Source organism: Monomorium pharaonis, chromosome 5, assembly GCF_013373865.1.
Source record: "Monomorium pharaonis isolate MP-MQ-018 chromosome 5, ASM1337386v2, whole genome shotgun sequence".
NCBI classification, from domain to species: Eukaryota; Metazoa; Arthropoda; class Insecta; order Hymenoptera; family Formicidae; genus Monomorium; species Monomorium pharaonis.
This window is the reverse complement of record NC_050471.1, coordinates 19541181-19546921: the sequence shown is the minus strand read 5'-3', so window position 1 is coordinate 19546921 and position 5741 is coordinate 19541181. Positions and strand designations below refer to the sequence as shown.

Below are 5741 nucleotides of genomic sequence, written 5' to 3'. Positions count from 1 at the left end.
GGTAGAAGTTGTGGAAAGCATCGCCAAAGGGGAGGCTGTCCGTGATCGACAATATCAGAAGACGCATGTGCAGTCTTCCGAAGCCCTGGCCTACCTGGCCCGTTTCCGATTTAGTTTAGCCAGCTTACGTCGTTTCAAGATCAGTTGGTACAGCATGTCTAAGCCTTCGTGAAGTCCTTCGCCTGTAATAGCGCACGCCGGTTGCACACGAATACAAGCGCTGCCCGGCATTCCGGCTAGTTCCAATATTCCCAAATGCTTTTCCAATTCTCCAACTTCTTTTGCACCTATATGATAGAAAACTTCTTAACGAAACGAAGCAAATCGTTAATTTTATTAAATGTCTTCTTAAACCTTCGCATTTCTTTTTTCAACCTTTGCATACATTGAAATGGTTGCCACCCATGGCAATTTTCAAACAGCTGTATTTTTTAAAATATTTATACTAAAAATTCTGAAAAAATTCATGAATTAACTTTAATATTTATAGAAAGTATTTATAATCTTTTGATTTATAAAATTTAAGAAATTTTATATTAAAAAATTACGATATTTTGCTTTTAAAGAAATATTTTGCAGTTTTGAGTTTTTTTTCTTTTTATTGCGGTATTTAACAGGTACGAAGCGCTGAATTGTAGGGGTCAGAAAATTATGGGTGGTAACCCAGTGTGTGTATATGAAAGGTTAACTATTTTTCCACACCGCATTAAAAGATTTCAGAAATTTTTCAGAAAGCTGTCAATGAAATATGCAATATTTCCAAAAAAAACATTTCAGACATGTTTCAGATACATAAAATGTCCGCTTTCATGTAATGTCAGAATGTATTGAAATATTTTCTGAAATCTTCAAAAATAAATCGGAAACATATTTTTGAAACTTTTCAGAAATATTTCAGATACATTTTTTGTACATGAAAATAGACACTTTATACATCTAAATATGTCCGAAATATTATTTTGAAATATTTTATATTTCATTGACAACTTTCTGAAAACTTCCTGAAACTTTCTGGTGTTGTGTAAAAACGGTCACCCATCCAAGTGTCTGTCATCATCGACATTGCTTGATTTCGATGATCATGCGCAACCTAACGCGTAGTGATGATCCACAAATACTTCATGTTTATGCATCCATAAATTTGTTATAGGTCATTTCAATAGATATTGACAGAAGTATGAAATACGTATAATTAACTTATATTTTCATAAATAAATACAAGGTTTTACAGTTTTTTACTGATGCCCCACACAGCACACTGCCAAATACCTTTCAGAATTAAAGCTTTTTGAACGATGTGGTGTATGGGGCTGTACATCTACATTATGCATATATATATATATATACACACATATTATATATATATATATATATATATATATATATATATATATATACAGGGTGTTTGGTAAAGATTTATGCAATCTTAACAGGTAGAGCGCATTAAACTGAAAAGAAAAATCCTTTACTATTTTGCAATTTTTGCAATAGTTAATAAGTTGTTGATTACACAGGCATACAAAAAGTGGTTGGTTCGGCGAACCAAACTAATTAATTCTTATGTATTTTGACTCGCTGAATTTAAATCCAAAGTCAGAATTGCTGAATTGGCTTATTTTTTCCTAATTTCAAAAAGAAACACCACTTTTTTGTGTACCTGTGTAATCAATAACTGTGTAATGCGCTCTACCTGTTTATAAAAATTGCATAAATCTTTACCAAACATCCTGTATATATACATATAATTTCACGTATTGATATATATAGGTATATATTTTATATTATATAAATACAAATAGTCCAGTAAGCAAAAACATTGATCAACGTTTTTAAAATGTTACTTAATAATATTGCTGTCTTAATATTATCAAAATATTAAAAAAATATTTCTTAGATATTATTTAAATGTTATTAAACGTTATGACATAACGTTGATAAACATTTTTTAGATATCCCACATAGAAATTAGCATCCAGTGGACGTCCATTAGAGATCTAGTAAACTTCCATGGCTTCATTAGAAGTTTACTTCCACGATGAAAGTCAGATGGACGTCCCATTAGAGATCGACTAAACTTCCATAGCTCTGTGGGATATTTACTTCCATGGTGACAGTCAGATAGATGATCTATCTTACCTCTATAATAGAATTTCTGTCAAAACATCTTAAAAGATTTTCCAGTATGTACGTTACGCGGATAATTAATAGAGGTTTGACGGAGCTCCGATGGACGACTGATGGATGTTTCATGGATCATTGGTAGAGAGTTTACGGAGCCTTGATGACGACTGATGGACGTTTTGTGGATCATTAGTAGAGGCTTCACGGAGCCTTAATGGACGGACTTTGACGGACGCTTTCGTGGAATCGAAGCTCCTCTACTAATGATCCACAAAACGTCCGTTAATCATCCACCGAGGCTCTGTAAAATCTTCCCGCCGTTACGTGGCGTGTGTTTCTTGTAAATAAAATGCACTTTTTAGGTGAATAAAAGGGGCTAGTCAAGAGCGCAGAAGGAAGTAAGATTTTGCCATCGACATATAATATAAGACTGGTGAACTATATCACTCTGTAAAAAAGATTGATAAAAATAAGAAAGACAAAATAAAAACTTTTATTTAAGAAAAATGATATGTTCAAAAAAATATTTATAAAAAACATAATAATACATTTAATCAAGAAATATTTATACTTAATTTAAGTATAAAATATTCTTGAATAAAGGTACTTTTGCATTTTGTTAAGAATATATTTTTTTATACATAATGATCCACGAAACATCCGTCAAACATCTATCGAGGCTGCATGAATCTTCCATCAACGATCCACACAACGTCCAGTAGACATCCTTGACAACGTCCAATGGAAGTCTAATGGACGTACGCAATGCGGAACTATGGATTTCCAATGGCTCTGTATTGGACGTCTAATGGACGTCCACTGGAAGTTCAAACTTTCATGACAGACGTCCAATGGATGTCTACTGGAGGTTTCATTTCTATGTGGGATTACTGTCCTAATATTATAAAAACATGAAGCACATGTGTATTAAATATATTAAACGTTACAACATAATTTTATAATATTTAATAATATCTAAATGTTTTTAATAATTTTATAGAGGTATAAGAGAGGGCAGTGTTTATCGTGACACTTTTTGGAAATTGCGTATATCTACTAAGCTATTGGTCTAACTGGTCAGATAACATTATCATTTGAAAAATCAGTTCTTGGTCTTTCAGAAACTCCAAAGTTTTTTTTGTTCATCTGCAACTGTAATGTACAAACACTTGAACAAGACAATGCAAATGTCACAGCTAACTCACCCGTCGGAAGTGTTGTGACATCCAATTGGTTGATTGTGACATGGAAAAATTTACCGAAAGATAGGATTCAAAGAGCTATAATAAAGTCATTAGTTAAAGGGGATGTATTTTTACGCAAGAAAAAGTGCATAATGCAAATAAAAAATTAAAAAAATTTTTTTTGTTACAAAAAATAAAAATGTTTGTAACTTGATTGCATCTGCCATATCTTGTTGTGCAGTCCATGTGCCTTTTGTTGTTTTTCATTTATACGTTTTTACAATGGCTATAACACAATTAGTAACAAAATCAGTAATATAATTAGTTATAAATATTGAATTTATGATTGTTTTATACACAGACGATATTGAATTACATAAACAAATAATAATACTAAAAAGTTATCGAGCAATAATTATTTCTACAAAATTGTTATGTATTTTTAGTATGTATTGCATTCATATCATTTTTAAGAAATTTAGAAGTGTCATAAATAACCTCACCAAATATTGTCACCACTAACCCGCAAGGTTATTGTTTAACATAAGTCTCTAGGTTCTTAACCTAAACTCATAAAATTCAGGATTTGGGCTAAATAAATGCACAACAGTACCACAAACACTAAACCAGCAGCCGAAGGACGTTGCAATCCTCTGATAGACTGTAACCCGAACAAACCACGACAGAAAATGTTGATTTTTATGTGTATTTTGAGAGCTCACACATTAAAGCATTTCTGTCGCGACATAAACAAAGGAAGACACAGACCGCCATCTGGCATTTTGCATATTGACCTTCTATCTCTTTTTTCTGGTCAAGTTTTGTAACTATGGAACTACTAGAACTGAAGATTACTAATGTCACCAATCTCACCCCGTGCCACAATAAACTCTACCCTCCCTTAAATTAAAATATTTTTCATGTGTGTTATAATACGAATTATGTTATCATATAAATTATTCAATTTTTTATATTTTGCTCATATTATATTTTTGTGTTATATGTATACGCGTATATTGATCGAAATAATTACATCTCTGCGCGTTTAAAAAAATATGATTTTGGTTCTGTCTTCGGTCTAGGAATCTGTTTTTTCTGTTGAATATGGCCTACTAATCATGTGTATGTCATGTGTTGCAAACGTTTATATGATTAATAATGTTACACTAACTTTGTTATTAATTTAATGTTATGAATAATACCGTGGCGGAAAAAATTTATATAAATATCTAAAAATATTTATAAAATTACTATAAATTATTTATAAAATACTTATAAATAATAAAAATAAAATTATAGGATTTTTTATTGTTTTATATATATTATTTTTTTGTAGAATTTTTAAAAAAATTACCACAATTACGATTTTATAATTATATTAATATTTGTTGTGAGCGTTTGCTCGTTTTGGGAATTCTTTCCCGTCGGTAGTTGGGATCGTTCTGCCTGAAGGGTTGGGACCCAAAGGGTGAAGGTTCAGCTCGGTGTATAAGAGAAAAGAAGACGCTTCTTACATGCTTGTTCGTTGTCTTTATTTCTGTTTCTTGCGCTTACAATCAGCTGTGTGATGTCACGTAACACTCGCGATAAAGTTTACGGTATGCGACGATGCTCGGTCGCTGTTGATACTCTCCGCTCGGTCACGGCGTGGTCGCGTTTATATATTATGATATCTGGCGCAATTTCGGAGGCCAGTGACCGGGCGTCGGTAGCTTCCGCGAGGCTAAGCGTTTCGACATCGAAACGCGGTAGCCTTGCGGTTTGATTTTGCAGCGTAGGCCTATTTCTAGGGCGATACGAACTGCTTCCGAACGCGCTGTTGTATCTCACGGAAGTTACTCGGTACTTCCGTGAGCGCGGCGGATTCTTGTGCGCTCTTTCGAAAGAGGTGCTTCTTGCAACGTCTTTCGAAAGATGCGTGTCGCAATTTTAATAGATATAGTTGTATCGGCTTACAACATCCCTCCCCCGTTAGATAAGAAAACGAGGGTGCGATGTTTTCGCTTACAACTTTGTTCTCAGATGACAACCTGCTTTGCTGGCCTTGATGGTTTGCTAGTTTTGTTTTGTATATATTATGTAAATCATGATGGCTATTATGATTAAGGCGGTAACGCCGCTGGTTGTCATTAGATATATGAATTGTTTTTTTCGGAAGAACGGCTCTTGGTCACTCTCCAGTTCTTGTTTAATTTTTTCTATACTCATTTTTAGGTGTCCAAATCGTGTGGGTTGTCGGAATTTTCTCAAGTGTATACTATCTGTGTGGTTTCTAAGGAAATTTTCCTGTATCATTGTACATTTATCTTAGGCATGTATGTGTCTAGGATTTTAGAACTGAGAGTTTGTGTGGTTTAATAATTAGTTCCATTGTTACTATCTTGCAATCTTTGTTTATAATTATTTTTCCGGTATTGTTTATCATTTCTTTACCTT

At 33.1% G+C, this 5741-nt stretch overlaps 1 long non-coding RNA gene across 1 annotated transcript; it reads right to left on the bottom strand.

The window, feature by feature from the left end:
* Positions 1 to 586: 586 nt before the first annotated feature.
* LOC118645460 lies at positions 587 to 1371 on the bottom strand. Its single transcript, XR_004963148.1, has 2 exons — positions 1009 to 1371; positions 587 to 735 (listed from the first exon to the last, which is right to left on the bottom strand). It is a non-coding gene; the product is annotated as an uncharacterized LOC118645460 (long non-coding RNA).
* Between the last annotated feature and the right edge of the window lie 4370 nt (positions 1372 to 5741).